Source organism: Triturus cristatus, chromosome 3_1 (genome assembly GCF_964204655.1).
Source record: "Triturus cristatus chromosome 3_1, aTriCri1.1, whole genome shotgun sequence".
Lineage (NCBI taxonomy): Eukaryota > Metazoa > Chordata > Amphibia > Caudata > Salamandridae > Triturus > Triturus cristatus.
In genome coordinates, this window is record NC_140583.1 from 138147989 (window position 1) to 138156634 (window position 8646).

At 45.2% G+C, this 8646-nt stretch overlaps 1 protein-coding gene across 3 annotated transcripts in view; it reads right to left on the reverse strand.

The window, feature by feature from the left end:
* The window catches only part of LOC146859836 (zinc finger MYM-type protein 1-like), a 59752-nt gene extending 54684 nt beyond the window's left edge, over nt 1-5068 (reverse strand). For 2 of the 3 annotated variants that reach the window (XM_085643577.1, XM_085643576.1), the window contains exon 1: nt 4922-5066. The gene's annotated coding sequence lies outside the window, so the exon portion shown is untranslated. Of the gene's footprint in view, nt 1-4921 lie in introns of all 3 variants that reach the window. The other variant, XR_014978728.1, reaches the window with a different exon arrangement.
* Between the last annotated feature and the right edge of the window lie 3578 nt (nt 5069-8646).

Sequence of the window (8646 nt, forward strand, 5' to 3'; positions counted from 1 at the left end):
AAATAAAATGTTCATAAAAATTTGAACCAACAAAGAAAGGGAGGTACCCCTTAATGTTTTTTTAATTCTTAGTATTAGATTGTAAACTTTAGTGGGAGGAAGGCTACATATAGTATTTTATTGAGTATACAAAATGTTTTTTAATAAAAAAATTTTAACTATGATTGTATTGAATAGTATGTCTTTTGAAACCACATGTTGCATTGTGTTTATGTTATAAGTTTTTATATTGTGACTCTCAATGAAATAGTGACTTTTCAAAATGCGATCAATTAACGAGTAGGCCAGGGATAAGCCTCTACTTGCATATACGCTTTTTCCTTTGTGAACGTTTGTTTTTTGTGTCCCATAAAAAAATGAAAGCAGGAAAAAAAAAAAACAATTAGCTAAACTATTATAAAATTTCAGGTACCATTTCTTTGCGGCACCATTTAGTAACATGTGTTGATACATGCTAGTATTCCCCACAAATATTCATAATGGAAATTCAGTGAAACCCGTTTCAATAATATTATGGGAAAGAAAAATAAACAAGAATTGGCAAAGCCAGTAGGTCTGAAATTCGTGGTCAGCTTTGTAGTTTTGTCAATGTGTGACTTGGCATGGATTTTGTAAAACCTTATTGGTGTGGTCGCTGCCGGGCTCTCACCATTATAACAAATGTTAGCAAAGCAAAAACTGTTTTTGGTCTCAAAAAGCACACACTGCCACAGTAGTTACTGGAACTGAACAAAACTACTTTGTGTGCCGATATGCTCCTTGTGAAAGAGCAGTATGCTGTTACTCACAGTGATGCCAGCCGAGAGAGAGAGACAGAGAGACAGAATTTTAATAAACACAAAAAAGGTAATGGTCAACACCAGACAAAATTAGGGGCCCAGTTATTAAAGAGTCTCAAAAGTGCACCCATGTTATATGTCCTTGCATTAAGTGCAGCTATGTGGCTCTCGTGAATTCCCAAGAATTTACAGAAGTAGGACAAAAAAAAAAAGTACTCCTAGAAAATATTTAGTAAGAGCAAATATGCATGTGTAGATTTGCTCATGCGAAAATCTAAGTGTTTGCAAGTTCTCTTTCCCATCAACCACTTTTTTTCCAACTCTGGAAGAAGGTCTACGTCTGTCATTGTCAGGAGTAAATTTCCAACATTTCTCAGTATGGTAAAAGATTGAAGAAGAGTGGTTAAAAATCCTTAACACATGCAAGTTAGTAAGTTTGCACAGACTCCAAAGTGCATTCTAACCCTGGAACTATTGTTTGCAACTACTTTCAGCCCGAGTATGTAGATCTGCGGAAATATGGCAACATAAAGGGGATTGCAAGTATTCAAACACTACTATGGTAAGAGCCGTGGCATAATCAGAGAGGCTATATTAGAGCTCTTGTTTGTATAATGAGATTGCAGCCATAATTTGTCGCCGCACTACATGACACCGAAGGGACAAGTGGATTTTGTTACAGGACCAGTAGATTTATGAGGCTACCTGCCCCATGGACAAGTAGATATTTTAATAAATTCCACATCCCTGTACAAGATCACATGCATTGTTCATTCACACAGGAAAATTAAGTGCTGTGCCCTGAATTACAGGATTTGAGCTGATGCTGAGACCCGAACCTGGTTCCCTTGTTCCACAATCAGCAGCTCTGACAGTAATATGACTTCCTGGGTACAGAAAAAGAAGGAGGCAGGCAGTAGCCACATGCAAGCTCGGCTTGTTATGGGCTCGAGGTTCCAACAGGACCTCGAGCTGAGCCAGGCTTCAGGCTCGAGCCTGTCTCGAGCTTTTAGAGGCTTGTCCACTATTACTGAAATAAAGTGTAAAACTTAGCCTATGCCTGAGGTAAAGCACTCTTATGTTATTGGGCCAAGCTTGCGCTATGTAGAACTGCTCAAAACAAAATGTGGATTTTAGCTGTAATGTATGCCATAATCTAAACCTTCAAAATTAAATACAAAGACTTACCTTTGGAGAGATACCCATCTAATAGCTAAATTGCACAGGGCGGAAATAGAAAATACATTTTCTAGCATCTTGAAGACATGTTATACTCTACTGTGATGTTTGTTGAATGACTGATTGACCTGCCAATATATTCAAGTGGCAGATCGTGCAAGGGCTCTAAGAGCCAGACCAAACTTGTGGCTCGGCTCTTACTGTTAAATTGCTAGTTTGCCTACCTCTAGTGTTATTGTGTATTAGCAAAGCCAATAGTTCTGGCGTGTTTTAGACATATGTCCGTTTCTGCGTTATATGCAGGGCCACTGGAATTAAGCGATTGTGTGGATGTGGCGATTTTGGCATAATTATAGATTTGCAGCACCTGCCACATAATCTGCCATCTGTTGCATAATCTGCAGATTTTAACAAAAAAAATTTTGTTTCTGGCTCAAACGGGTCAAAAGTGACTAAAAACACTGCAACTTGTGATAATGTACAGTGGAAGGTCCTTTGCCACCTTTCTATTGCTTATTGCCATATTTGGGGGTAAAACTGGTACTAATGGTGCAACGAATGCCCAGTTAACAGTTTAAAACTTACAAAATAATGAAGCAATACTACTACAAAATGTGCAGCGGAATATAACGTTTCTGGACACATAATTAACTGACCCCTGCAACATGTTTTGGCCCTCCACTGCCGCATAATTCCAGTGGCCCTGGGTATGTCTCAATTCACTAACAGAAAGATCATGGACAGGCCCCAAAATAATGGCTGGGTGCCCTGCTAAAAGAAGTACGGAATTTAAGTATATATGTTTTAAACTTCGCCCTTAGTTACACATTACGCCTTAGTTACACTTCTTTGACCACACCCGTTTTGTGGACCCCCTAATTTTTTAATCTCACTTACATACATGCCAACCCTCACGATTTAGTCAGGAGCCTACCGATTTCAAGTCGGCGGGCTTCAGATAGCAGGGGCTGGTCTTGTGTGCCTCAAATTATGCACTAATGGTTACAGTTGTCGACCTCGAAGCTGGGGAACTGGTTTCGAATGTCAGCAGGGACGTTCAATATCTTGTGATTTTGGGCAAATCACTTAGGGGCATATCAACAACAACCGGCGATAATGATCACAAAGCGCACTTAGCGCTAGGATAATTATCGCCGGCTAGCGTGGATTTTTATCGCTGAGATAGCGTGCTATTAGCAACGCTCATCTCAATAGCGATAATAATCCTCACGCTAACTGGCTAACGTGAGATTATCGCTGGAAACCCAGCGATAATCTCACGTTACCTTGTTGATAGGGACTCACAAACTTATCCATGATATCCTCCTTCCATAGGATATCATGTCTAAGTCAGTCCTGAAGCAGGTGTTAGGGAAGTAGCGATAACAGGTGTTATCGCTACTTTTCCTGACGCTATGCTTCATAGCGTGGGGCTTGATGATAGGAGAAATGTCGCTTTGTGACATTTCTCCAGTCATGTCAGGTCAGGAACGCCCACTTTGCATCTCATTAGAGATGCAAAGCTGGGCGTTAGAAATCCCCACGCTAAAGCAAGGTTTCACGCGTTAGCGTGACCTTGCTAATATAGCGATAAAATTATCGCCGCTTTTCAGCCGAAAACGGCCGCTACTGCGGCGATAATTTTTTATCGCCTCGTTATAAATATGCGCATTAATGTGTCCGCCTGTAACGCAACTGGTGCTTATGTAAAGTGCTGTGATACCTTTGGGTCGAGTGTGCGCTATATAAAACTCAAAAATAAAAAAACCCTGCTCTTGCAGGCAATAAGTGCACAACGCTCTCTCTGCATGCCATGGCGATGGGGAAAAAAAGCGATGGAATTTTTTATTTTTTTGCAGAGGTTTATATAGCGCGAACTTGACCCAATTCGGGTATCAGAGTGCTTTACATAGCACCAGTAACGTTACATGAGGACACACATTCATTTTGGTTAGGCACGGGGAGATAAAGTGATTTGCCCCCCAGAATCACAGGATGTCCAGCATCATTGCCGGAACTCGAACCCAGTTCCCCAGTTTCGAGGTCGAGCACCCTAGCAGTTAGGCCAACTCCTCTCTTATGGAAAATAATTTTTGATTTCCGATCCTGCAGCAGCATTCTTGCACAGCCCTACACGCCGATAGACCAGTTATGCAAGTCAATGGGAGAAATACATTCTCCCGATAATTATTTTTTAAATCTCTCACTTTCCTCTTCCAAAATGTTGGCAGGCAGGCACTTAAAACCCTGCAAATGCTCAGCAAGCAGTGTGGGTCTGTGTGCAGTGCAAACACTGGGCGCTTCCGGTCGGTCGGCGTTGTCAGCTGCTGTGAGCTGGCTGCACCGCCAGGCGTGTCTCACAGTGCAGCGCTGTGCAGTGCATACACTGGGCGGTTCTGGTCGGCGTTGTCAGCTGTTGTGAGCTGCACCGCCAGGCGTGTCTCAGAGTGCAGTTCAAACACTGGGTGCTTCCGGTCGGTGTTGTCAGCTGCTGTGAGCTGCACCGCCAGGCGTGTCTCAGATGCAGTGCGGGTCTGTGTGCAGTGCAAACACTGGGCGCTTCCGGTCGGCGTTGTCAGCTGCTGTGAGCTGGCTGCACGGCCGGGGGTGTCTCACAGTGCAGCGCTGTGCAGTGCATACATTGGGCGGTTCTGGTCGGCGTTGTCAGCTGTTGTGAGCTGCACCGCCAGGCGCGTCTCAGAGTGCAGTGCAAACACTGGGTACTTCCGGTCGGCGTTGTCAGCTGCTGTGAGCTGCACCGCCAGGCGTGTCTCAGAGTGCAGTGCGGGTCTGTGTGCAGGGCAAACACTGGGCGCTTCCGGTCGGCGTTGTCAGCTGCTGTGATCTGCCGGGCGTGCTCTCGGAGTGCGGTGGGGTGCTGTCGAGACGGATGGGCCGTGCTGCGCCCCTCGGGTTCCCCAGCCCGTCATTTGCACGCTGCGCGCTGCCTGCGCTATATTTACCTTTGCTGTATGTTAACGGAAGGCCAGGCTCCAATTCATTGCATCCTGTCCCCAGAGACGGCCCTTTCAGATGTTTCCGATTCACTTCACACACGGGGCTGACATCCCTCCTGCTCCTCGCAGCTCGGCGTCTTCCTGTGGCCTTCGCTTGGCTCTAGTGAGACCCAATGGCGCCATCTACAGGACACAACGTGTATTTAACACAGAACCACACTCCTCGAATGCGTTGGAGGAAGTACATTTTAAGGGCCGCGTAACACTACTTACTATATGTGTAGTCCCCAAGCAGACTGTCAAGATAATACGTCTCTATTAAAGGAAGCGTTCTCTTTGATTTACAGGATGACCCATCACAAGCAATCTTCACTGCGAAATATAAAATGACAGTCACCAATATTATTTCCTGTACTTCACTACAGAATCAATACATAACCAAAGGTGTGAGTTTGACAGTAACGCCCCTGCCCCCGTTTGTTTCCTTCAGTGGTTTTCGACTAAGAAGTCACACAAACAACCCAATTTGCAGGTACTGTCAATTTAAAATTACATCTGGCAGACATAGTTTCTCTCAAAGATATTCAGAAATCACAGACCATTTTCGACCTGTTTCTAACTCCACCGTGGGCTGCAATTGTGCACCACAGAAGGAATTTCCTAGGGTGCGTAAATGATAGGTGCAATAAAAAAAATAAACTGGTTCTCATTTTGTTATGGAAGGTGAGTTCGCGAGAACTGCATTTGAGGTTAAAGTTTTGGTTGGCATGATGGCATTGCAAGTTAGTAGCTTTTCGCTATGAGTGGCCAAATTCAGAGGGGGTTATGGAGTGAGAACTACTAAATTCACATTGTGTTTTAACGGAATTTCTGAGGGTTTTTCAAAATATAAATTATATCATAGGAGCAGAAAGGACATACTCTACATTTAAATATGTTTTCACTCAATATAGATTTATGAATAAATTAGTCGTTTTACAGTAGTTATTAATGGAAATTATTGTTTATAAACTTACAGGAATGTCATATCACATCACTGAAGGATGGAGTTATCCAGCCGAACGCCTAAATAAGGAGATTGATCAACAGTCGCTGTTACACCAAATAGTTAGGGCCCAGTTTAGAGTTTGGCGGTTATAGTATTCCATCGCAAATGTGATGGAGCACCATGCCCGCCGTACCCTCGGTCCATTTGACCCAATTACAAATGAGGTGACCCTAAGTATTCTGGGCCTCATTTACAATGTAGGCAGGGCCGGACAGACCTTACCGGCCATCGGGCGTTTCCCCAGGAGACTGGCGGGGTGGTGGACGATTTTGAGCTGTTGGGGGCCGTTTTTTAGGTCTCGCCTGACCCAGCGCATGCGCTGGTCTGGCAAGACTTATTGTGAGGGCTCCAAAAAGTGCTACCAGGCCAGCCTAGAGCTACAGTGCATGAGCGCGGGCGCCGCACTTTACCATGATTACTTTCACTTTCGCTTTGATTTTTTATTGTGATCGCGATCACTTTCACTTTTGCGGCCGCACGGCCGCTCGGCATAGCCAATAGGTCTCGCTTTTGGGACCTTATAAGTATTTAGTTATGCAACTGTTGCATGGCTAAACACTTATAAGGTCCCAAAGGCGAGACCTATTGGCTATGCCAATGCTTGTATTCTTTTACTGGGAGCCGGTTTTGCAGTGGTGCTGCAATATCGGCCCCCAGTAACAAACGCAGCAGACACTTCACACTTGCAGCCACCCCCGGGGGCTGATCTGTAGATTTGCGAGGGCTGCTCACTGTTCCCAGTCCGGTCCTGAATATAGGGCCTCGTTTACAATATTTTGCCGTAGGGCAGCGCCGCAGGCCTTCATGCTGTGCTCCCCTGCGGCAAAAGAAAATGGCAGGAATGCGCCTATCTATGAGAAACAGCTCATTCCTGTAAAGATTAAATAGGTTTATAAAGCGCTCGGCGTCTTGGCCACGGAGTCTTGGCGCTGGGAAGTGTGAAGGAGTGCTGCTCCATTAGATCCTGCAACTTAGTTGGAAGGGAACACCCAGGATTTAAGCGATTTTCTAAAATGCTACCTATTTGGCTGCAGCCTCATAGCAATTGGCATCTTGTTCCACAGTGTAGCTGCACAATAGGATAGACTCCTGCCTCCCCATCTTGCTCTGCGGATTTTGGAGATTTGTACGGGACCCGGTAGACATCTAAGATTTCTCTTGGGCGAATACCATAAGAACAGTTTTTGAATGTCATTAGCACCTCCTCCGTATAGTGCCTTGTGAACCAGACAGAGGGCCTTGAATTCCACTCGTTGCTGGATAGGGAGCCAATGTAATAACCTTATACTAGCAGAGGTGGGACGGCCTTTAGGAACGTTTAATAGCAGTCGTACAGCTGCATTTTTTAAGGATTGTAATTTAGTCATCTGGGCCTTGTCAATACCCAGGAAGAGTGCATTGCCGTAGTCTATTTTAGAGAGGACAAGAGCTACTACCACAGTTTTCCTGAGCTCCTGAGGAATAAAGGGGAAAATCTTGCATAAGATCTCCAATAAAATGAAACAGGAGGACGTTAGGCGGGTTATCTTGCCTGCGAAATTTAGTTGGTTGTCAAAGATCACTCCTAGATTCCTGGACTTAGTTGTCGGACAGGGACACTTACCCGCCTCTATTGGCCACCATGTTTGATTCCACAGGGTAAGGCCCTTACCAAACTCCATAACCTTAGTTTTATCTGTGTTAATTTTAAGAAAGTTTTGGCTCATCCAGCTCATGATTTCGGTCAGACAGGTATGGAAGCTGATGGCAGTGGTCTCCGGATGTTTATATACGAATATGACAAGTTGAGAGTCATCCGCATATGAGACCAATGTGAAACCATGCTCTCTGATGAGTCTGGCCAGCGGAGTGAGATAGATATTAAATAGAGTGGATGATAAGGCTGATCCCTGCGGCACCCCGCATGGGAGATGGAAAATGACAGATTGTCCCAGTGTATGCTCTGCTCCCTAAAAGCTAGAAAGGTGATGAGGAGGGCCAGGGCCGTCCCCCCAATCCCCACAGCTTTCAGCCGCTGCACTAACACCGTGTGATTCACGGTGTCAAATGCCGCTGATAGGTCTAGTAGGATAAGGATGGCCCTGCTCCCCCATCCACCTGTCTGCGAATCTCCTCTGTGGCCATTATCAGAGCCGACTCTGTGGAACGACATGATCGAAAGCCATGCTAACTGGAGTCTAACAAGTTATTGGAGTCAAGATACTGAGTTAACTTCCTGTTCGCCGATTTTTCGAGAATTTTGTCTGCTATTGGTAAGCATGATATCAGTCGATACTTTTTAACCTCAGTCGGGCCCAGGGTAGGCTTTTTTAGGATGCTTTTTTCCAGGCACAGGGAAAAATCCCTGACTCAACTACTTTGTTTAGGAGGGGAGTTAAATGGAAGCTAATCTTTCCTGAGACCAGGTGTAAAATGGCAGGTGGACAGGGATCTTTGGGTGATCCTTCTCGCTAGCAGAGACAGCAAAGAAACTATTATGACCCTCACACCCTGCCAGAAAACTCTGAGTGTGGGTGGGCTTTGTTTTTTGTAAAACAGAAGCAAACATAACCGATGGCAGCCAGTGGCGTAGCTAGGAGGGGCAGTGGGGGCGGTCCGCCCCAGGCAGCACTATTTTGGGGGCGTACAAAGGTATTCAGATAAGGCTCGGCTTGCTTTCGGGGAAGTTCGGGGACGGGCAGAG